The 25,651-nt window shown below is 47.6% G+C and overlaps 1 protein-coding gene and 1 pseudogene across 5 annotated transcripts in view; both read left to right on the plus strand.

The window, feature by feature from the left end:
* LOC145350678 (small ribosomal subunit protein uS5-like) overlaps window positions 1-155 on the plus strand; it is a 91,218-nt pseudogene extending 91,063 nt beyond the window's left edge.
* Window positions 1-25,651, plus strand: part of smyd3 (SET and MYND domain containing 3) — a 664,143-nt gene that overhangs the window by 424,426 nt on the left and 214,066 nt on the right. The gene's annotated exons all lie outside the window — the stretch shown is intronic.

Raw genomic sequence — 25,651 nt, forward strand, 5'->3', positions numbered from 1 at the left:
GGAGTATCTTACTAGGAAGCTTGATCTGAAAACCTCCATGTGAGCATCGGCAATGGATGTAAACAGAAAGTGATTCTCGGCTGTTTAATTTCCTGTAGAAATATTCACTTGTCAGCAATTTGTTCTCTGGAGATCTACTGGCCGTGGCCCAGTAATTTTATACCTGGGGATACGAGCATGTTGTGAAGGATGACGGGTATAGTACAGACAACCTGATCGCTGCCACTTAACAACATGACAGCTTCATCCACCTGCGTTAAAGATTCAGAACACTGTGCGACGCACGTGTCTCCTTCCCGGGCCGCCCCGCTCCGTCAGGGCAAGCAACGCACCGAAATCGCGGCAGTTCCTCCACGTCACAGCCAAGGATGCACAAAGCCGACTTTTGGGAAAATGCTGGGAAAGGTGGGCAGCTGTGTGGAGGAAGGGTGTTCCGAGACCCGGAGTGATTGCTTGGCTCCCTGCTGGAGGCCCAGTGATTGACGCCACATTCACAGATCCATCCGGAAGGTTTAAACCAGGCGCTTGGTACATTCCAGTTTCCTTCGTCCCAATATTTGCCAACCACTCCCCTCTTCCCACTCCTCTCCCCCATTTATAACAGTGAGACAAAAAGGGGGGATTGCCACCAACAGAAAGAACAACATTGCTTTAGCGCTGTGCTCTAACCTGGGTGTGATGAACACGCCTCCCCATTTTGTTTGGGGGCCTGGATAACGGCGTGCATCTGTATCATGCCTTTCAACCATTTTACAGACAGTTGAAGTACCTTTGAAGGGTGGTCACTGTTATAATGTCAGAAAAGTGGTCGGCATTTTGCACGCTAGATACCAGCTAGGTAACATTTTTCCAGCAGTGTCGCTTGAGCGATGAATATGGGAGAGTTCACCAGGGAGAATCCTCTTGCTCGTCTGCAGCCACCCCACTGCATCCACCCTAGGGGAACAGCCAGAAACTTTAGGTTTACAGTTTATTCATTAGTCACAAGTAGGCTTACATTAACACTACAACGAAGTTACTGTGAAAAATCCCCTAGTCACCGCACTCCGGCCCCTGCTCGGGTACACGGAGGGAGAATTTAGCATGGCCCAGTGCACCTAACAGCACATCTTTCGGACTGTGGGAGGAAACCCCCGGAGCAGTCGGAGGAAACCCACGCAGACACGGGGAGAACTTGCAAACTCCAGTCAGAAGGTGACCCAAGCTGGGTATCGAACCTGGGTCCCTGGCGCTCTGAGGCAGCAATGCTAACCACTGTGCCCACCTCATGGTTCCAATGTCTGGTGCAAAAAATGTCACCTCTGATAGCGCAGCGCTGCCTCAGTGCTACACTGGCAGATCAAAATTATCGCCCTGCATTCCTTGACAAATGCCTGGACACAAGTGATGAAAAACATGTAGATTTTGATTTATAAGACACTTTTCACACATCTCACAGTGCTGCCAAGACAATGACGTACTTTCTGAAGCAAAGTCACTGCTGTAATGTAGGAAACACGGAAGCTGAATATGTGCGCAGCAGTATCCCGCAAACGGGAATGTGATAAAGACTGGATAATCTTCTTTTTGTGATGATGATTGAGGAATAATTGGGGATAAGTCCACCGCTCTTCTTCAGTAACGTGCCTGGGACCTTTTAGATCTGGGCAAATGGTGCCTCAGTTTAATGTTTAATTATTGAAAGTTATGAGGATTTGGGATGCAGGCCCAGTCAGAAAAAGGATAATGCAATATCAGCCAGCACTGTGCTGTTGACAGGTACGAACTGGGTATAAAGATCGGCAGAGTTTGATGCCTTGCGCTGTGACTCCGTCCTACCAATGGGTTGCTGGGGAGACAGAGTCAACCCTGTGAATAAAGCTGGCCATGTCTAAACACCGGTGAAAGTGGCTCTTACTTGACGCTGATGTTTTTTCACATTAACACAACAGATGGAAAGAATCCCTTCACTTCCGTTTACACTTCTGGAGAGCAGAGAACAATTGCTGCCAGTGAAAGCCACAAAGCCGGGTTGTTTATTCGGATCTAGTCTGACAACGCTATTTAATGGACTGCATGCAGTGGCCATGTGTCTGTCTGATCCCCTCATTTGAGTGCTCTTAGCTTCAGCTGGCCTGCTGACTAATCTGATTCATCCTCCAAACAATTCCATTCTCCTGTCTTCGCGGCCAGCACACCCTGAGTCAGAGACTGTGGGTTCGAAATCCATTCCAGAGGGCTGAGTCCATAATCTCGAGGCTGATGTTCACTCGAGTATAACTCCCCTCTCCTCACTCGAACATAATTCCCCTCACTCGAAGATAACACCCCTCTCCTCACTCAAATATAACTCCCCCTCCTCATTTGAAGATAACTCCCCTCACTTGAAGATAACCCCCTTCCTCACTCAGAGATAACTTCCCCTCCTCACTCGAAGATAACTCCCCTCTCCTCACTTGAAGATAACTTCCCCTCCTCACTCGAAGATAACTCCCCTCTCTCGAAGATAACTCACCTCACTCGAAGATAATCCCCCTCTCCTCATGCAAAGATAACTCCTTTCTCACTCGAAGATAACCCCCCACCCCAACTCAGAGATAACTCCCCTCTCCTTAGTCTAAGATAACTCCCCTCTCCTCACTCGAAGATAACTCCCCCCTCTCCTCAGTCAAAGATAACCTACCTACTTGAGCGGTATTAGGGGATCACCTGAGAAAGCAGATGGGCATCAGTTTAACGTCTCATCCAAGACCCGGCAGTCTGACAGTGCAGCATCCCCTCAGTGGTGCGCTGGAGTATCAGACTGGATTTTAGAATCATAGAAACCCTACAGTGCAGAGGAAGCCCTTCAACCCATCAAGCCTGTACCGACCACAATCCCACCCAGTCCCTATCCCCGTAACCCCACATATTTACGTTGCTAATCCCCTGATGCTAGGGTGGATTTAGCATGGCCAATCAACCTAACCTGCACATCTTTGGACTGTGGGAGGAAATCGGAGCACCCGGAGGAAACCCACGCAGACACAGGGAGAATGTGCAAACCCCACACAGTCAGTGACTCGAAGTTGGAATTGAGCCCGGGTTCCTGGCGCTGTGAGGCAGCAGTGCTAACCACTGTGCCACCGTGCCACCTTGGTGCTGAGGTCTCTGGATTGGAACTTGAATCCACAGCCTTCTGACTCAGAGGCAAGTTTGTTACCCACTGACACATGGGGTACTTTTATCCTCCACCATCTGTCCAACTTTGGTACGTTGATGATCTGTAAGTACAGTGTGGCTAAGGATATCTGGTCTCACAAACCACTCTTGTGACCACTTTGAAATGGTTGGTTTTTCACAGGAGAGAGTTTGAGATTCCTCATGGTGGGAAAAAAATGTATATTTTTTGTGTATTTCTGGGCAGGCAGAGGTTCAGATTCAACGGTTAACATTCCTGGAAATTCTTTCTCTGTTTCCAGCACCCTCTGCCTATGTAACTTCAGCTGCTTGCCTGTGGTGTCTTATTAAAACGCGTTAAGGAACATGACTGTCGAATATGGTCAGCACATTTTAGTGGCTTTGGATTTATGAGATTGCACCGCTGAGAGTGAGGCACGAACAAGGGATTTAGGGAGCTTTCTTCTGGAAGATGTGTCATAACTTATCCAGGGTGATCGAATCTTTCCAAGACACCCTATCTGGAACTCAGCACCATTCCACAGAGTGCAGTTCACAGGGGCTTTATATTGAAGCTCGTGACTAGGAGGATGAGAGGAATTTGCTTGTTTCCTGCGGAAAGGGAGGCGATGGCTTAGTGGAATTATCGCTAGGCTATTAATCCAGAAGCTCGGCTGATGTTCGGGAAACCCGGATTCGAATCCCGCCACGGCAGATGGTGGAATTTGAATTCAGTAAAAAATATCTGGAATTAAGAATCTACTGATGAGCATGATTGTCTGGAAAAAAAACCATCTGGTTCACTCGTGTCCTTTAGTAAAGGAAGTCTGCCATCCTTACTTGGTCTGATCTACACGTGACTCTAGAGCCACAGCAATGTGGTTAACTGCCCTCTGAAAAAGGGCAAGTAGGGATGGGCAATAAATGCTGGCCAGTCTGCGATGCCCATGTCCCACAAATTAATAAAAAAAACACTGATTCTGTAATGATTTCAAGCAGGTAATTGAGGTTGGCCTGATGAATATGAACTCCCTGATTAAGGGCCAAAATGATGGCCCAATTCTCTAAAATACTAAGTTTTCATAAAAAATTTAATTGCATCAACATTAATGTAAAACATTTTAATAAATGTGTAAATATGTTTTCATGTCCAGCAGTAAAATATTAGGGAGCCCCATGTTCTGTACTTAAAAAAGGAGTGTCAGTTCCTCTGGCACTCCAGGTGTAGACTGCATCTACAGAGAGCACTCTATATAGTGCTGTTGGATCTTGTAAATAATGGGATTTTGGTGACGGGACTTCTGCCTCCGAGGGCTTATTACAGAATCAAACCCTAAAAGCCCGTGATTCTTGAGGCTCAGTTGTTAGACTCTTGGTTAGTGATTCTGAAGATGTAACTTTGTTGATGTAACTTTGGTGTGGCAAGCCACTGTAATGCCCAGGTGATGATTCTAACACAGACCCATCCAACACATCGCTGGGGCTTAATGCTAAGGAAAATTGCTGGTGGACAGTGCAGATTTTTCATTCATTGTCCCAACCGGGAGAGCTTTTTAATGCGATTCTGCTCACCTTCCATTTACTACACGAGGCATTTCCTTCTAAGTAATAATCAAATGCAGGAGTGTTTCCATGGAAACAGTGCGAGGTCTCCCATTGGTTATGAAAAGAGCTGAGATGAATATTGACAAAGTGTGACTTGGTCAAAGCGGACAATATCGGCAACGTTTCTCTGTTTAATAACATTAAAGTAATGTGCTTTGCAGCACATGTTTGAAGTTAAACTTCAGTAAAAAGCTTGGATTTTTTTTCCTCTCTCAGTGAAGGGAACACTTTGATATCGGCTGAGAGACGATTTCTTCTTTTTTTATTGGGCTCCCCTTTTGAAAAGCTTGAAAAATGCTCCGTTCAGAGTGTCATGATTCCAAAGGGGTTTCACAATGGAGCAATAACTAGAAAACGAAAGGGAAATAGTTTGAATTTAATGTGCTGATGTATGTGGCACAAGTGGTCTTTTGAATAACAGCAAGTTATTAGCATGGCTGCCTCAAAGTGCCAGGGATCTGGGTTCGATTCCGGCCTCAGGTCACTGTCTGTATGGGGTTTGTATGTTCTCCTCGAGTCTGCATGGGTTTCCTCCGGGTGCTCCAGTTTCCTCCCACAGTCCAAAGATGTGCAAGTTAGATGGATTGGCCATGCTAAATTGGCCCTTAGTTTTAAAGTTTATTTTTTAGTGTGACAAGTAAGCTCACATTAACACCGCGCTGAAGCTACTGTGGAAATCCCCTAGTTGTCACACTCTGGTGTCTGTTTGGGTACACTGAAGGAGACTTTAGCATAGCCAAAGCACTTAACCAGCGCGTCTTTTGGACTGTGGGAGAAAACCAGAGCACCTGAAGGAAACCCACGCAGATACAGGGAGAGTGTATCTCCAGGCAAACTCCACACTGACAAAGATGTGCGAGTTAGGTGAATTGGCCATGCTAAATTGCCTCTTAGTGTCAGGGGGTCTAGCTAGGGTAAATGCATGGGGTTAGGGGGATAGGACCTGGGTGGGTTTGTAGTCGGTGCAGACTCAATGGGCTGAATGGTCTCTTTCTGCAGAGTAGGATTCTGTGACAGTGAACGAGACCGGAATTGAACCCGGGTCCCTTGCGCTGTGAGGCAGCAGTGCTAACCACTTGCCACTGTGCTGCCTTAGTGTTTCACCATGTGTAGCTTAGGGAGATACATGGGATTACAGGGTAGGGCATGGGTGGACCTGGATAAGGTGTTCTTTCAGAGAGCTGGTGCAGACTTGATGGGCCAAATGGCCTCCTTCTGCACTGTAGGGATTCTATGATTCTGTAAGTTAACAAAGAGTTTTGAAACCTAGTTGATGAATTGAGCTCTGGGTTTTGGTAAAAGCCTCTTTACGATGAGGTGCCCCATGAATAGATGCCATTGGTCACACCGCAACTAATCCAACGGGATCAACTGATCATTTACCCTGAGAGCAGCCAGGACAAGAATTGCTTCAGGAAAGCCGAGAGAGAGAGAGAGAAGGAAACAAGAAGAAAACCACTGCCCAGCAATCTGCAACCTCACCCTACTCAGAACATTGCAGAGCTAACTCAGTTAGCTGCACACTTCCATCAAGGAAGAGATTACGGAGCACACCAGTGTGGCTGGGGGTAACAGTCATGGCTACATTTGGCTCACCCCTGAGTAAACCCTTTAAGTATGTTGGGCAGAATTCTCCCATTGTCCCATGGTGGTGGCGGGAATGTGGCGTGTTTCCCGTGCGAAGGCTAGAGGAAAAAATCATGCCAAATCTTCCAGGTCAAACCTCGTTAATTACGCAGCCGGCTGCTTTGCACTATATTCCGTGGCGGGTGTAATGACTTTAATCAGGCAATTGTGGTGGGCCTGTTAGAATGTGAACTCCCTGATTACAGACCAAATTGATGGGCCAATCAGGGAGCCCCTCTTGCTATGTATTTAACCAGGCGTGTCAGTTCCTCTGGGACTCCTGGTGTAGACAGCTGACTGAAAGCGCTCTGTATGCTGTTGTCAGAACTTGTAAATAAAGGGATTTTAGTGAAGGGACTTGTGCCTCCGAGGACTTATTACAGCGGGGCAGGTCTGGATGACACACAATCCGCCATCCTATCCTGGCACCGTATTGAAAAAGCGTCCAACATCACTGACCCATTGTAGAGGAAAGAATGTAGACTGCCTGAAAACGAAAATAGAGTTCCGGGAGCACCTGAGGCCGGAAAATGGACTTCCTGAGAAAGAAGATGGATCTCCAAGAACATTCCGAGGCTGGAAGATTGACCCGACCCCTGCAGAACACCAAATCCCTGCAGTGCTTTTCCCTGCCCCCACCCACTGCTGTAGGAGTTCCAAGGCCCAGGATTCAGTAATGAAGATAGACTTTAGAAGATGGGGCTGCTTTCCTTGCAGAAAAGAAGGTTGAGAGGAAATTTGATTGAGATATTCAAAATCATGACAGGACTGGACAGGGCAGACGAAAAGCAACTGTTCTCATTTGTAAAAGGATCAAGAACTATAAGGCACAGATTGAAAGTGATTGGCAGAAGAAGCAAAACTGAAATGAGGAAAGACATTTTCATGCATCGAGTGATTGGGGTGTGAATGCCCTGCCTGGAAGTGCGATGGAGGCAAGGCCAATCGAAATATTCAGAAGGGAACTGGATTGTTCTCTGAGAATGAAGAATGTGCAGGATTGCGGAGAGAAGGTGGGAGTGGCTGTAGGTGAATTGTTCATTCGGAGAGCCAGTGTGGACGCAATGGGCTGAATGGCCTCCTTCTGCACCATAACAATTCTGCCATTTTCCCAAAGATTCATCGAAATGTGGGTGGCACAGTGGTTAGCAATGCTGCCTCACAACGCCAGGCACCCGGGTTCAATTCCGGCCTCGGGTCACTGTCTGTGTGGAGTTTGCACATTCTCCCTGTGTCTGCGTGGGTTTCTCCTGGGTGCTCGGGTTTCCTCCCACACTCAAAAGATGTGCAGGTTAGGTGGATTGACCATGATAAATTGCCCCTTGGTGTCCCAAGATGTGTAGATTAGGGCGATTAGCGAGGTAAATACTTGGAGTATGGGGAACATGTCTGGGTAGGATTTCCCCTTAGTGTCAGAGGGATTATGTAGGGTTTTAAGGAAAGGGCTTGGGTGGGATTGTTGTTGCTGCGGACTTGATAGACAGAGTGGCCTCTTTCTACACTGTTGAGATTCTATGACTCTACCTGGCTCAATGACATGCACTTCTCCTGAAGTCTTCTTGGAAACCAAAACGATTTGTACAATACTATTTAATCAGCTCATCTTCAATCCCCCTCCCACGGGACTGCCTCAGGGTCCAGGCCAGACAGAAATGTGAGGCAGTGAAAGCCACTTTTGCCTTGTGATTGCAGTATTAATTCTCAGCCTGGGTCACGAGACACACCCGTGCTGGGCACTTGAGATTTATTTTGCTTATCAATTCGCACAAGTTACAAGCTGTATCTAAGGTTAGATTTCTAACAGAAGGAACTGGAACATGTGAAGTTGTCTTGATGTGTCGCTATGCCGATTTCTATTTTCATCCTGAAAATCTCTGCCCCTCGCCCTGGGGGAATTCTTCCTCAGGCAGACTCACAGCTGGCTGCCAAATCGGTAGAATCCAAGAATGATTCCAGCCCCGACAGAGGCCATTCAGCCTGTTGTGGCTGTGCTGGCCCTGTGTAAGAGCCAGACGGCGAGCGAGCCCCAACCCCCTGCCTTTTCCCCGTAGCCCTCCAAATCTTTTCTCTTTACACAAATAGCCAATTCCCCTTGGAAAGCCGCGATTGAATTGGCCTCCACCACATCTGTAGATGATAAGGGTGGCACGGTGCCACAGTGGTGAGCCCTGCTGCCTCACAGTGCCAGGGAACTGGGTTCGATTCCCGGCTTGAGTCACTGTCTGAGTGGAGCTTGCATGTTCTCCCATGTGTCTGCGTGGGTTTCCTCTGGGTTTTCCTCTGACGCTCCAAAGATGTGCAGGTCAGGTTGATTTGCCATGCTAAATTGACTCTTATTGTCAGGGGGTTAGCAGGGGAAATAAGTGGGGTTACGGGAATAGGATTTGAGTCGGATTGTTGTCAGTGCAGGCTCAATGGGCCAAATGGCCTCTTCCTGCATTGTAGGATTCTATGATAAGTGCTTCCCATACGGATATTTTAGTTGGAGGACTAAATGCCTACAATCCAACATTTTAAAAATTCCTTCATTTGGATGTGAGTGTTGCTGCCTTGGCCAACATTTGTTACCCATCCCTAATTGCCCTTGAGCTGAGTGGTTTGCTAGGCCATTTCAGATGGCAATTGGTCTGGAGTCACATGTAGGCCGGACCGGATAAGGTTGGCAGATATCCTTCCCTAACAGCCGAGATTGGGAATTTAGAGGACTACAGAGATACGGCTGAAGAACGGGATGAGCTGGGTAGCTCTTTCTGGAGCGGGTACAGGAACAATGGGCCGAATACCCTCCTCCTGTGCTGTCAGATTCTATGATTCTAGTGAACCAGATAGTTTTTGGCAACAAAAAAGTCTCTGGTGGATGAGGGCAATAAAGAAAGAACCTCGCTACTTCGAAAAGGGGCAAGCGAGTCCTTGGTATCCGAGCCAATATTTATTTCACAACCAATGTCCCCAAACCAGTTTATAGAACATAGAACACTACAGCACAAACAGGCCCTTTGGCCCACAAGTTGCGCCGATCATATCCCTACCTACCAGGCCTATCTACAACCCTCAATCCTATTAAATCCCATGTACCTTTCCAGAAGTCTCTTAAAAGACCCCAAGGTGTTATCAGGTGTTTAGCTACAAGCAACAATGACTGTACTTCAGAGGAGCTTGGCTGAGTGTAAATCACTGTATTACCATGAAAGGCGCCACAGAAATGCAGGTCTTTGTTCCTTTTACGAGTCAGATGCGATGAAAGGATTATTCTGAAGGCAATGAGGTGGGGAGGCAATGGGAGGTGCTGTCTCAAAGAGCCAGGTGCCAGATTCACTGCGTGGCCGTGTTTCCACCGCTGTTAGCGATGGCCTTTAGGTGGAGATTAGAACAGTGACACTGCAGCCTGTCGAGTGCCTGTCCCCGGGAAGGGACATGCTCTTTTACTTGCACAGACAATGTAAATGAGTTTGATATGAGAAGTCACTGTGTATGAAATATATGTCTGAGTGGAATTTTAATGACTCTGCATCGCAGCTATGTATAACAAACAGCGCAGGGAGCCTATCCCGGTCTCTCATTTGGAATGAAATCAGTTTCATTCTGAGAGCCTCTTCTGCTCCTTAATTCCTTGAAAGTGACATGTCCAGGTAATGGCATTCTCATTAAAACCACTCTGTCTGCCTCGCCAGCCAGCTCTGTATCTTGTCCAAGTCTATTCTGACCTGAGCTGATGCGCTGATTTTTAAATGAAGAGGCTGGTTACCGAGCTGAGGTTCTCCAGCGAGTGAGAAAATTACAGAAGGAGGCCACTCAGCCCTTTGTGCCTGTCCTGTCTCTTTGACACAGCACCCATGCCTATCCCCCCACGTCACTGCAACCCAGGAAATTCATCATGCTTCAGTACCTACCCGACCCCCGTAAAATTATTCATTGAACCAGCCCCCACCATCTTTTCAAGTACAGTGTTTCTGATGCTGGGTGAAACTTTCTTCTTATAGGGTGGCACGGTGGTTAGCACTGCTGCCTCACAGCGCCAGCGACCTCAGTTCAATTCTGGCCTCAGGTGTCTGTCTGTGTGGAGCCTGCACATTCTCCCTGTATCTGCATGGGGTTCTTCTGGGTGCTTCAGTTCCTTCCCACAGTCCAAAAGACCTACAGGTTAGATGGATTGGTCATGCTCTATTGACCCTTAGTGTCCAAAGATGTATAGGTTAGGGAGATTGGCTATGATTGTCTCAAGATGTGTAGGTTAGGGGAACTAGTGGGGCAAATAGGTGGGGTTCTGAGGATAGAGTCTTGGTAAAATACTCTGTCGGAGAGTGAGTGCAGACCCAATGGGCTGAATGGCTTCCTTCTGCACTGCAGTGATTCTATGATTCTATCTCACCTGTAGACCCGTGCCAGTGATTTTAAATCTATCAGCCTCTAGTCCTTGACCTACTCACCAAAGGGAATATTTGTTCTTTGATCTGCTCTATTTCTTTCACCATTCAATAGAGTCTTCATGATGGTGGGAGCCACTACTAGGAAAGGACAAATGATTGGCCAGTAACCCCCCTGCCTTTGATTTGATCCTCACTGGAACTGCGTGCCTTTGCTAGATGGAGGTCTTGTTGCACAGTGAACGGGGTCCCTGCCTCTGACCGAAGCAATGAGCCCAATCATTGATTGCCCACATACGGGCCTCAATTCGCTCACTGACAGGCTGCCTAGGGCAAATCCTGCCGCTGCTACAGCTGTAGAGGGGGCAGAGGTGGGCAGATGGCCAGCTGGATTTAACAATCCCACCTGCACCCCCCTAAGCTCATCGGTGGATGAGTGTAAAGTACAGCCCCTTGTGCAGCGGAGCCTCTCTGCGGGATCTTGCTATGCACAAATCAACTATCGCATTTCCCACATGCCAACACTTCAGAAAATACTCAATTGGCTTTTTTTAAATCCATTTGTGGGACATGGGCATCTCTGCCTGGCCAGCACTTATTGCCCACCCCTAGTTGCCCTTGGAGGGCTGTTGAGAGTCAATCACTTTGCTGTGGGTCTGGAGTCACATGTAGGCCAGACCGGGTAAGGATGGCAGATTTCCCTTCCTAAAGGACATTAGTGAATCAGATGGGTTTTTCCAACAATTGACAATGGTTTCATGGTCATCAGTAGATTCCTAATTCCAGATATTTATTGAATTTAAATTCCACTATCTGCCGTGATGGGATTTGAACCCAGCTCCCCCGAACATCAGCTGAGTTTCTGGATTAATAGCCTGGTGATGATACCACGAGGCCATTGCCTCCCCATAAATTAGCTGTAGAATACTCTGGGATTATCCAGATTATGAGAGGAGCAACAAAAATGTCAGAATTTATTTCTTTCATGGGGTTCATTCCAGTCATTCACATACCTGTTGTCAGCTGGGAGTTGCTTCATCATCTACTGCAGATGGCTGGTCCAGTTCAGTTTCTGGTCAATGGGTGACCCTCAGGATGTTGATAGTGGGGAATCCAGCAAAGACAATGTGGTTAGCACTGCTGCCTCACGGCAGTGTCACGCTCCCTGTGCACTGATAGCCCAGATCTTTATCAGGGCAATTAGCCCATTAGAAAATAATCAGAAAAGTCCTTTTGCCAGACGTTGAGGAGGATGGAAGTTAAAAGGGGCAGCTGGTACCAAAAGGGCTCGCGGTTAGCTGCTGGCTCTTCTGTCCAAATTTCTGCCAGAGGAGGCCGCATACCATCCTGTTTAGACAGATGCAAAGGTCCATTGACCTTGGGTGGGATTTTTGGGGGGTGCGCAGCAGGAACATCCTGCCCTCTGTGTTTGGTGGAACTGGTTAAGGTGAGGAATCTTGGGCAGACACCTCCTGCCTTTCTTCAAGTAACACCGTGGTGTCTTTAACCTGCCCCTGAAAGGTTCAGCCTGCACCTAAATCAAATGTCTCATTGGAGAGTTCGACTGAGTTATGAGGAGGGTGAGGGGGGGTTTAAAGAATATAGAACATAGAACACTACAGCACAAACAGGCCCTTCGGCCCACAAGTTGCGCTGATCATATCCCGACCTACCAGGCCTATCTATAACCCTCAATCCCATTAAATCCCATGTACTCATCCAGAAGTCTCTTAAAAGACCCCAACGAGTTTGCCTCCACCACCACCGACGGCAGCCGATTCCACTCATCCACCACCCTCTGAGTGAAAAACTTACCCCGACATCTCCTCTGTACCTACTTCCCAGCAACTTAAACCTGTGTCGTCTCGTAGCGACCATTTCAACCCTGGGAAATAGTCTCTGAGAATCCACCCTATCTATTCCTCTCAACATCTTATAAACCTCTATCAGGTCGCCTCTCAACCTTCGTCTCTCCAGAGAGAAGAGACCTATCTCCCTCAACCTATCTTCATAAGGCATGCCTCCCAATCCAGGCAACATCCTTGTAAATCTCCTCTGTACCCTTTCAATAGCTTCCACATCCACAATTCCACATTCCACAATTTTGTAAAGAAGATTACATAATTACAGCATAGGAACAGGCCCTTCGGCCCTCCAAGCCTGCACCAACCATGCTGCCCAACTGAACTAAAACCCCGTACGCTTCCGGGGACCATATCCCTCTGTCCCCATCCTATTCATGTATTTGTCAGGATGCCCCTTAAAACTCACAATCATGTCTGCTTCCACTACACGCCCTGGCAGTGAGTTCCAGGCACCCACCACCCTCTGTGTAAAAAAAAAACCTCTGAGATTGTGTCTGAAAGAAGTCTCACAACACAGGTTAAAGTCCAATAGGTTTATTCGGTAGCAGAAGCCACTAGCTTTCGGAGTGCTTGCTGTTCCTTCGTCAGGTGAGTGGGAGTTCTATTCACAATCAGGGCATATAAAGACAGTGAGACTTCTTACTGTGTTTACCCCAGTCTAACGCAGGCATCTCCAGAGAGGGTTTCTGACTCCTGACCCAGTGCTCCCTGTCAGAGCAGCCCCGAAACATGGGTGTTAGACCGTGGGAGAAATTGTGATTCCCGCAACTAAATGGTTTGGTGCAGCTGAGAGTTTAAAAATAGGGGGCGAATGTCACGCTCCCTGTGCACTGATAGCCCAGATCTTTATCAGGGCAATTAGCCCATTAGAAAATAATCAGAAAAGTCCCTTTGCCAGATGCTGAGGAGAGTGGAAGTTAAAAGGGGCAGCTGGTACCAAAAGGGCTCGCGGTTAGCTGCTGGCTCTTCTGTCCGAATGTCTGCCAGAGCAGGCCGCATACCATCCTGTTCAGACAGAGGAAGAGTTGAAAGGGTTTTGAAATCCCCAGCAGACTTTGACGTTATCCTCCGACAGCACGCTTTAATTCCTGCTGCATTTGTAACGGCTGCTCCTGAGTGCTCAGGGATTGACCTCATCCATTCTGCCTCGAAACGCTACATCCCCACACAGCTGGGGATTAATTTATTAAAAGCAGATTGGAAGCCGCAGCCACAAGTCATTCCATTTAACTCGTTTCTGATGTCCAGGGGGACAAACAGATTTCTTCCTCCTTTCACTTTTCTCAGCGCGCACCCTCAGCTGTGCGTCACTGAGGGGTGGCACGGTGGCGCAGTGGTTAGCATTGCTGCCTCACATTGCCAGGGACCTGGGTTCAATTCCAGCCTCGGGTCACTGCCTGTGTGGAGTTTGCATGTTCTCCCCGTGTCTGCGTGGGTTTCTTCCAGGTGCTCCGGTTTTGTCCCACAGTCCAAAGATGTGCAGGTTAGGTGGATTGGCCATGCTAAATTGACCCTAGTGTCAGGGGGGTTCGCTAGAGTAAATATGTGAGGTTACAGGAATAGGGCCTGGGTAGCACTGTGGTTGGTGCAGACTTGTTGGGCCGAATGGCCTCCTTCTGCATTGTAGGATTCTATGATTCTACATTTGGGCGGCCAGCTGGGGACATAGAATCATATCTTCATACAGTCCAGAAGGAGAGGCCATTCGGCCCATTGGGTCTGCACCAACCACAATCTACAGACCCTATCCCCATGCACTTACTCTAGATCGCCCCCCCCCGAGACTAAGGGGCAATTTAGCATGGCCAATCCATCTAACCTGCATGTCTTTGGACTGTGGGACGAAACCGGCGCACCTGGAGGAAACCCACGCAGGCACAGGGAGAACGTGCAAACCCCACAGAAATAGTGACCCAAGCCGGGAATCGAACCAAGGTGCAGTGCTAACCCACTGTGCCACCGTGCTGCCCCTCATATATATATCATAATTTTATATATCGTAATGTTTAAACTCTACATGTAATTTAACCGTGTCCCAGATGTTTGCCGCTAGGGATGAAGGTGGCGGTTTGGTCCGTGCCTGCGTTGGCAGCAGGTCTGAACTTTGCACTTTCATCCGCCTTTGAGTTCCACAGACAGGCTGGGAGTAGACAGGTTTCCTAATGGTCGTTGCCACGGAGTCTTGGGTTCGCCATCTGCCTCTCACCGGGCAATTCCATAACATATTAAAACAAAGCCTAGCTCTTGAGGCCATTATCATTTTCCAGCCCTGTTGTGAACCATTCAGGAACTTGAGGGGTGTGACAAACCAAAGCAGCATACTAGCTCCATCGAGTGAGCGATAGCAGCCCTGGGCTGTAGCACCTCCTCTGTGTTAACGTGAACAAATATTTGTATCTGAGTATATTTTCAACAGTGGGCTGGTAATTCCATGTTGATGCCCCTCCCTTGTCAGTTTGTGCACAAAGTCCTTGTTTTAAGTTGTCGCCGCTTTAAAGTTGTTTCACTTTAAAGTCATTTTGGTTTTGCATCTGGTTTCCCTGGTTTAAGTTGTGATTTCTGCTTTAAGTTTACATTTATTAGTGTGACAAGTAGGCTTACATTAACACTGCATTGAAGTTACTGTGAAAATCCCCCAGTCGCCACACTTTGGAGCCTGTTCGGCTGCACTGAGGGAGAATTTAGCGTTGCCAATGTATGTAACCAGCATGTCTTTTGGGACTGTGGGAGGAAACTGGAGCATCCAGAGGAAACCCATGCAGACATGGGGAGAAAGTATGGACTCCACACAGATTGTAGTCCAAGATGGGAATTGAACCTGGGTCTCCAGCGCCATGAGGCAGCAGTGCCAGCCACTGTGCCCACTGTTGTCTCATCGTTGCTCACTCCCTCACATCATCATCGCCTGTATATATTTCTGTCTGGCTTCATTAGTGCATCCACCATCACCATCTATCATCAGGGTACATCATCACATGCCAGGTACCTCCGTGTAACATCAGGGCCCCCCTTGACCCAATCAGTGCCACTGTTAAAGGGTCTCTGTGGACTGGTGTTTGCAGTAACAGGGACTTAAAACAATCCAGGGTGCACAAAGCTAGAGTTTTTTATGAGCAAAAGGATTGATTTAGATTGGATAAGAAATTTGGAATTTGTTGAGTGCCAGGTGTGGGTGAGGTTTTTAAATTGTTTAAACATGAACCAATCAGAAAAGCCAATAGGTGCCAATAATGATGCTGCTGTTGTGAACAAAACAAGACTGACCCCAGCCACTGGGGAAACTGGATGTTCCAAAGCCACTTGAGGCCAACGAGTGTAGCCTAATTAAGAACATAAGAAATAGGAGCAGGAGTACGCCATCTAGCCCTTTGAGCCAGCTCCGCCATTCAATAAGATCATGGCTGATCTGTCGTGGCTCAGTTCCACTTTCCCGCCTTCTCCCCATAACCCTTAATCCCCTTGCCTATCAAAAACCCATCAACCCGCGTCTTAAATATATTTAGCGAGGCAGCCTCCACCACCTCAATGGGCAGAGAATTCCAGAGATTCACCACCCTTTGAGTGAAGAAGTTCCTCCTCAACTCTGTTCTAAACTGCCCCCCCTTATCTTGAGGCTGTGCCCTCTAGTCCTACTGTCCTTCCTGAGCGGGAAGAGCCTCTCCACCTCTATCCTATCCATCCCATTCATCATCTTATATGTCTCAATGAGATCTCCCCTTATTCTCCTAAACTCTAACGAGTACAAGCCTAGTTTATTCAGCCTCTCCTCATAGTTCAACCTCCTCAACTCCGGTATCAGCCTAGTAAACCTCTTCTGCACTCCCTTCAAGGCCAAAATATCCTTGCGTAAGTGCGGTGACCAAAACTGCACACAGTACTCCAGCTGCGGCCTCACCAGTGCCCTGTACAGTTGCAGCAAGACCTCCCTACTTTTATATTCAATCCCCCTCGCAATGAAGGCCAGCATCCCATTTGTCTTCCTGACCACCTGCTGCACCTGCAGGCTGGGTTTTTGCGACTCATGCACAAGGACCCCGAGGTCCCTCTGCACCGTCGCATGCTGCAGTTTTTCGCCATGTAAGTAATAGTCCTTCCTACCATTATTCCTACCAAAGTGGACAACTTCACATTTGCCAACATTAAATTCCATTTGCCAGTTCCTGGCCCATTCACCCAGCCTATCTAGATCCTTCTGCAGACTTTCCACACCCTCCGCACAATTTGCCGTTCCACCAATCTTGGTGTCATCAGCAAATTTCGACACCATACACTCGGTTCCCTCCTCCAGATCATCTATATAAATGGTAAATAGCTGAGGCCCCAGCACCGATCCCTGGGGCACTCCGCTAGTTACCAACCGCCAATCCGAATAGCACCCATTGACCCCCACTCTCTGCCTCCTATTTGACAGCCAATCCCCTATCCACGCTAACACCCTACCCCCAACTCCATGCCCCCTAACCTTCTGTAATAACCTCTTGTGCGGCGCCTTGTCAAAGGCCTTCTGAAAATCAAGAAACACCACATCTACCGGCTCTCCTCTATCCACCGCCCTAGACACATAGAACATAGAACACTACAGCACAAACAGGCCCTTTGGCCCACAAGTTGCGCCGATCACATCAATACCTACCAATCCATAGACCTATCTATAACCCCCAATCCCATTAAATCCCATATTCTCATCCAGAAGTCTTTTAAAATACCCCAGCAAGTTCGCCTCCACCACCACTGACAGCAACCGATTCCATTCACTCACCACCCTCTGAGTGAAAAACTTACCCCTAACATCACTTCTGTACTTGCCTCCCCGCACCTTAAATCTGTGTCCTCATAGAACTCCAATAAATTCGTCAGACACGACCTCCCCTTAACGAAACCATGCTGCATCTGCTCTATCAAACAATTCTCCTCAAGATGCCTCGCTATTTTCTCCTTGATCACGGATTCGAGCATCTTACGTTAAACTAACCGGCCTATAATTCCCTGCCTTTTGCCTGCTACCCTTCTTAAACAACGGTGTAACATTAGCCGTTTTCCAATCTTCCGGCACTTCCCCGGAATCCAGCGAGGTTTGGAAAATAATCATCAAGGCATCCACTATCACCTCCACCATTTCTTTCAGAACCCTTGGATGCATTCCATCCGGTCCTGGGGACTTGTCCACAATCAGTCCCTCCAGTCTGTCGAGCACTGCCTCTCTAGTAACAATAATGTCATTCAGGTCCTCCATTCCTACCATCTTTCCATTGCTAACACCCGGCAAACTATTCACATCCTTCTCCGTGAAGACCGAAACTAAAAAGTTATTCAAGGCCTCAGCCATTTCCCCATCCCCTACCACTAAGTCCCCCCTCTCATCCTCTAAGGGTCCAACGTTCACCCTAGTCAGCCTCTTCCTTTTTATATATTTATGAAAACTCTTACTATCCTTTTTTATATTTAGCGCTGGCCCAGCTTCATAGTTTATCCTACCCTTCTTTATCAACTTCTTTGTCATTCTTTGTTGATATTTAAACCTCTCCCAATCCTCTTCTCGCCCACTACTCTTAGCTACAATTCTAATTTGATTTTTGATTTGATTTATTATTGTCACATGTATTAACACACAGTGAAAAGTATTGTTTCTTGTGCACTATACAAACAAAGCATACCGTTCATAGAGAAGGAAAGGAGAGAGTGTAGAATGTAGTGTTACAGTCATAGCTAGGGTGTAGAGAAAGATCAACTTAATGCAAGGTAGGTCCATTCAGAAGTCTGATGGCAGCAGGAAAGAAGCTGTTTTGAGTCAGTTGGTACGTGACCTCAAACTTTCGTTTCTTTTTCATGACGGAAGAAGGTGGAAGAGAGAATGTCCGGGCTGTGTGGGATCCTTAATTATGCTGGCTGCCTTGCCGAGGCAGCGGGAAGTGTAGATGGAGTCAGTGGATGGGAGGCTGGTTTGCGTGATGGATTGGGCTACATTCATGACCTTTTGTAGTTTCTTGTGGTCTTGGGCAGAGCAGGAGCCCATACCAAGCTGTGATACAAGCAGAAAGAATGCTTTTTACAGTACATCTATAAAGACTGGTGAAAGGGAAATAGATACAAAAGTCTGAGGTCACGTACCAACGTTCTCAAGCTTTTTTCCTCCTGCCATCAGACTTTCGAATGGACCTACTTTGCATTAAGTTGATCTTTCTCAACACCCTAGCCATGACTGCAACACCACATTCTGCACTGTCTTGATTCCTTCTCTATGAACGGTACCCTTTGTCTATAGTGCGTGCAAGAGGCAATATTCTTCACTGCATGCTAATACATATGACAATAATAAATCCAATCAAATCAAATGAAGAAGAAAACCAAAGCTGTAAACTGGGTGGGACCTATCTGAAGGAACCTAACTCCAGCATCAACATTTATCGCTACTGGAACCTGTGATTCACACAAAGTTGTTTCACTTAAAGTCTCATTGTCCAGGAACCACAACTTTAGTGATACAGAAAGTGCTCTCCTATTGGTGCAGGATGTACATCAAGTGTCCTGGTCATTATTATCAACATAATAATGTTTAAAAATCATCTGGTCATTTTCTGCTCTGTGGGAGGTGGCTGTGTGCAAATCGACTCTCCAGTTTCTTCCATTTCAAGTAACTACCCTTCGAAAAAGTATTTTTTGGCTTTTATATCTTTTTTTATTCATTCATGGGACATGGGCATCGCTGGCTCACTGTCTGTGTGGGGTTTGTATGTTCTCCCCGTGTCTGCTTGGGTTTCCTCTGGGTGCTCCGGTTTCCTCCCACAGTCTGAAAGAGGTGCTGGTTAGATGCATTGACTCGAACAGGCGCCAGAGTGTGGTGACTAGGGGAATTTCACTGTAACTTCATTGCAGTGTTAATGTAAGCCTTACCTGTGACTAATAAATAAGCTTTACTTTACTTTACTTACTGGCTGGCCAGCATTTATTGTCCATCCTTAATTTCCCTTGGAGCACAGTTGGGAGTCAACCACATGTGACTCTGGAGTCACATGTAGGCCAGACCAGGTAAGGATGGCAGATTTCCTTCCCTAAAGGACACTAGTGAACCAGACGGCCTTTTCCGACAATCGACATTGGTTTCATAATCATCAGTAGATTCTTAATTCCAGATATTTTTTATTGAAGTCAAATTCCACCACCTGCCGTGGCGGGATTCGAACCCGGAGTAACCTCCAGAACTGAGTTTCTGGATTAATCGTTAATACCACTAAGCCATCGCCTCCCCATCTTGACTCTACCCACACCAGAGGGGTGCAGTAGTCCCAGAAGGCGGTGGTGGTTTATTGCCACCTTCTCGGGTGGAAATTAGTGTTGGGCAAAAAATCTGCAGGCCTCGCTGGCGGTGCCCACATTCCGGGAAAGAGTAAAGCTGCCAGGAGCTGTTCCCAGCACTGCCAAGATCACCACCCAACAACCCTGAGGGACACTGCCTTAGTTACCAAAATGAAACCATCAGGATGTGGGTAATCTGAAAGAGAAGCAAGATACATAATGGGTCAGCCAGAGTCCAGAGAGAAACCAGATGAACACTTTGGCCCAATGAACCTTTCACTAGGACAGGATGGGTAACAGCTCCCATTTGGACGCTCTCATTACACTGGGCTTTCTGACACTCAACTTCTCTATCTTATTGAAATTCTCATCATGCAGCCTCCTAAATGGCTTTTTTTTTGTTATTCAGAGAGATGTAATTCCCATTGGTGAAGTAATGGGAATTTTATAGGCTGGATCTCAAAAGGTTTCATCACCCCTTACTCTAGCTGGCTTGAACAATGAGAGTGAGTGCTGGGGAATATTAATTAGACCGTGTTCAATTCTGGACAATCTGGAGCTCATTTTGTCAGGTCTATTGCTGGAAAACAAATCTCTCTCTCTCTCTCTCTGGTTCAGCGTGAGCTAATCTCGAGCTCAGAGCTGCAGATAGTGCCCGGCGTTTGCCTGCCAGTTTCCTCCGAGGTAGCTGTGTGATTGGGTAAACCCTGCCCAGAATATATTTATCTGCCAGCGCAGCAATTGCTTTGGTGATCGGTGTGGGTTCTGTTAGATTTAAGATGTTGGGGAGTTGAAGGGAGCCACATTCGGACATCAGCGCGGCCCTTGGCAGACTCTCCACACTGGTTTGCGGTGGTTACCCGTGTGCGTTACTCAATGTCTGAGCGGCTCCTTGGTTTTCGGAGCTGCTGCTTCAGGATAAAGGCACCGTCTACTTTCATTGAAGTTTATCAATTTATTGGTGTCACAAGTAGGCTGCATTAACACTGCAATGAAGTTACTGTGAAAATCCCCCAGTCGCCACACTCCGGCGCCTGTTCGGGTACGCCGAGGGAGAATCTAGCACGGCCGATGCATCTAACCAGCACGTCTTTGGACTGTGGGAGGAAACCCACGCAGACACGGGGAGAACTTGCAGACTCTGTACAGACAGTGACCCAAGCTGGGAATCAAACCCGGGTCCCTGGCGCTGTGAGGCAGCAGCGCTAACCACTGCGCCACTGAGCTGCTTCTATATATGCTTGCCCTGTGATATTGGGGGAGCGAGGAGGGGGGGCGTGGTTGGGGGGGTGGAGGTGGTTGGGGGAAGGTTCAACCTCAGCTAACTGTCTGAACTGGTGTAACTTGCTGATGGAAATCTGCTGCTGTCCTTTCACAACATAAGAAACAGTGACAGGGGTCGGTCATTCGCCCCTTCCTCCCCCTTCCCCCACCTCACCCCGAACCTGCTCCGCCACTCGATAAGACCGTGAGCCATCCGATTGCGACCTCAGTTCCACTTTCTCATTCTCCCTCCCTCGGTGACTGGGTGTCCTTGTGCACCAGTCACGGAAGGTCAGCATGCAGGCGCAACAGGCGGTAAAAAAAGGCAAATGGTATATTGGCCTTCATTGCAGGATGTTTCGAGTACAGGAGCATGGATATGTTGTTGCAATTACACAGGGCCTTGTTGAGGCCACACCTAGAGTTTTGTGCGCAATTTTGGTCTCCTTTTCTGAGGAAGGACGTTCTTGCCCTCGAGGGAGTGCAGCGAAGGTTTACCAGGCTGATTCCAAGGATGGCGGGACTGATGTATGAGGAGGGATTGACCAGGTTGGGATTGTCCTTGTTGGAGTTCAGACAAATGAGGGGGGGAATCTCATAGAGACTTATAAAATTCTAACAGGACTGGACAGTGTCCAGGAATGATGTGGAGATGCCGGCGTTGGACTGGGGTAAACACAGTAAGAAGTCTGACAACACCAGGTTTAAGTCCAACCGATTTATTTGATAGTAAATTCACAAGCTTTCGAGGTTTCGAGAAATTAAATGAAAGAAATGAAATGAAATGGAGAAATGAAGAGGCAAACCTTGAAAGCTTGTGAACTTACTATCAAATAAATCGGTTGGACTTAAACCTGGTGTTGTCAGACTTCTTACAGGGTCCAGGGAGGCAGGGAGGATGTTCCCAATGGTGTGGGGGTCCAGAACCAGGGGGTCACAGTCTGAGGATTCAGGGTAGAGCATTTAGGACGGAGTTGAGGAGACATTTCTTCGCCCAAAGAGTGGTGAGCCTGTGGAATTCATTAGCACAGGAAGTAGTTGATGCCAAAACATTGAATGTAGTCAAGAGGCAGCTGGATACAGCACTTGGAGTGAATGGGATCAAAGGTTACGGGGAGAAAGCAGGATTAGGCTATTGAGTTGGACAATCAGCCATGATGGTGATGAATGGCGGAGCAGGCTCAAAGGGCCGAATGGCCTCCTCCTATCTTCCACGTTGTTATGTGATTTTAAAAAAAATCAATCGAACTCCAATGGCATCCAGTGACCCCGCCTCCCCCGCTTTCCGTGGAATAGAACTCCAAAACCTTAACGGAGGGAGGAAAAGAAATTCTCCTCACCTCAGCCTTAAAAGTGGGAGGCTCCTGATTTTTAAACTGTGTCCCGTGGTTATACGACATTGTGGCTCGAGGGCCTGCAGCGCTTTATGTGGTCGGCCAGTCTTCGAATTTAATTCCGAATTGGTATTGGACAGCTAATTCTTTGTGGCGTTTTTATTCCTTTGAAATAAGCAGCCCAAAATAGCAAATCACTTCAGCTCGCACTTGGTTTAATGGCATAACGTAGAATGTATTATCTCTCACAAAATGACAGACTTGAGCGTGATTAAGAATAGAGGCTGCTACATGCAGAAGCTAATATATGTGAGGAAGGGAATCAGTGCTGAGATAGAACTGCAACACGCAAGCAGTTTGTTTAAGTACTGAATTAACAAATGGTTTGTACGTAGGAACACATTCAATTAAACTGGTTATATTTACACTGGAAGTAAATGAGGGAGTGCATTTTAATCCTTGTACCATATTACATAAAGACTAATAGGGATCTGTCAATCCATCAGTTAATGAGTGAGTTAACATGCACCACCAAAGGCCCCGCATGGTAGCTGGTTGAGCCACAATAGATAAGGAATGGGGGACTCTGTACCACAGGGAGTGTTGGGGTGATTAGCATCGGTTCACGGGCAGCTTGGCGGCATAGTGGCTAGCACTGCTGCCTCACGATGCCAGGGACCTGGGTTCAGTTCCAGCCTTGGGTGACTGCCCTGTGTGGAGTTTGCACATTGCCTCTCTTGATTAATAAAGGAGTCAGGACTTATGGGGAAAAGGCAGGAAAATGAGGATGAGAAAAAAAATCAGCTACGATTGAATGGTGGAACATAGGTCAAGTAGCCTAATTCTGCTCCAATGTCTTATGGTCTTATGTCTGCGTGGGTTTCCACCAGGCGCTCTGGTTTCCTCTCACAGTCCAGGTTAGGCTGTGCATAAATTGTCCCTTGGTGTCCCAAAATGTGTAGATTAGGGGGATTAATGGGGTAAAAACATGGGGTTACAGGCATAGGGCCAGATGCCCTTGGATGGGCGGAATGACTTCCTTGTGCACCATAGGGATTCTATTCCATGGTCATTGATTTGAGGGGAAGCCAGATGAACATGTGAGGCAGAAAGGAATAGAAGGAGATGTCAGTGGGGTCAGGAAGGCGTGTGTGAAGCACTAGAGACATTTGGGCTGAATGGTTTGCCTTGGTTTTTGTAAGTTTAAGCCTTCATGGAGCTCTTGGTGCCTCTGGGTGGGCAGGGGGAGCGGGGCAGACGTATGGGAGTGGACCTGTCCCCGAGGAATAGGATTGCTACTGATTCCCAAGCTCCTGTCATGATGAACAGTAGGGTTGATCTGTACAGTGTACTGCTTCCCAGTGCCCCTGGCCCTGATCGGGTGCTTCCTGGTTGAAATGCAGTTCACTCCAACAAGAAGCATTGCCACTGCTTACCCCTGCGGATCTGTGAGCTTTGGGACTTGCCAAAATACATCAAGGTTCTCTGGTTGAGCTGGGTGGGTTGCGTTCCTCGGGCTGCCTGGGGGGTGTGTACCTGGTGAGTAGAAACTCCAACAGAATGTTGTCCTGGGGCTTCAGAGCCTCATCATCAACACAGTCAAGTGTGTGTGTGCGTGTGCGTGTGTGTGTGTGTGTGTGTGTTGGAGGGGGTGGGGGTGGGGTGCAGGGGATGTGGTTAGAAGCCTTAACTATTTGGGGGACAGTCACCTGATATGATTTTCTCTGAATTAGCCGTTTAGTGACCAGAGCTTGGGCCTGTGGTCCAACTAAATACAGCGATTTGACACCAGAAACTGGAGGCCTTACTGCATTGAGGGAGCAGAAGTTTGTCTTTCCAGGTAACTGAGAGGGAGAGAGAGAGAGAGAGGAGGGGAGAGGATGCCCCAGGATGTACTCGCTTCAACTGTTTCAATTCCAAATTTAAAAGTAGCCTCAGCAGCTGGACCACCAGCGTCAAAGGGAACAGCCTGTAGCCAAGCAGGTAGAGAGGGGACCTGAGTCTGCTTAGAGTGTTGTCCTCCTCTCTCTTCCCCACCCCTATCTCCCTCCCACCAGATGCGCTATTAAGAGGCCTCCTACACTGATGTCTCCGCAGATTACTATTAGACTCTGACCATAGACTTCGCTAGGCCTCACTAGGCCTTTAGCAATATCAGCTGACAGCCTGCCTCTGGAATAATGGCCTGTGGGATGGTGGTTCAATGGAGCAGGCAAATGGATCAGTGGCTCAAATTAACACGCCAGACCCCACCTTGGCCTAAAGATTCATCTGCCTTTGTGGATCTTGGGGTCGCTTGGTTTTTTTCCTCATGGTGCTAAGTTTCCATAAGTGTCAGAAACATGGCTGATTAAAAAAAATCTATAGAACAACAAATTGTATTCATATAGCCCCTCTAACATCACAAGGCTTTTCATGAGAACTCTTATGATCAAAAGTTGGTACTGACCCACAGAAGAAATAAATAGTTTGACCCACAGCTTGGTGAGAGAGGTAAGATTTTTAAGAAGCATCTTAAAGGAGTAGAGAGATGCCGAGGGAGGGAATTCCAGCGGTAAGGACCATAGCAAGCAGAAGATGCAGCAACCAGTGGTGAAGTGATTCAAATTATCTCTGGAATTCTTGACCCAGAGGGTTGTGGAAGCAAAAAATTTTTGTTGGTTTTTATAGTGTCACAAGTAGGCTTACGTTAACACTGCAATGAAGTTACTGGGAAAATCCGTCAGTCGCCACATTCCGGCATCTGTTCAGGTGCACTGAGAGAGAATTTAGCATGGCCAATGCACCTAACCTCTATGTCTTTCGGACTGCAGGAGGAAACTGGAGCACTCGGAGGAAACCCATGCGGACACAGGGGAGAATGAGCAGACTCCGCACAGATAGTGACCCAAACTGAGAATTGAACCCTGGCGCTGTGAGGCAGCAGTGCTAACCACTGTGCCACCCCTGCTTATAGGGAGCTTATGATGTGGAGATGCCTGTGTTGGACTGGGGTAAACACGGTAAGAAGTTTCACAACACCAGGTTAAAGTCCAACGGGTTTATTTGGTAGCAAACGCCACTAGCTTTCGGAGCACTTGCTGCTCCTTCATCGGGTGAGTGGGAGATTTTTTCACAAACAGGGCATATAAAGGCACAGACTCAATTTACAGAATAATGATTG

The sequence above is a fragment of the Carcharhinus amblyrhynchos genome, chromosome 12, assembly GCF_965287045.1.
Source record: "Carcharhinus amblyrhynchos chromosome 12, sCarAmb.v2.hapA, whole genome shotgun sequence".
NCBI classification, from domain to species: Eukaryota; Metazoa; Chordata; class Chondrichthyes; order Carcharhiniformes; family Carcharhinidae; genus Carcharhinus; species Carcharhinus amblyrhynchos.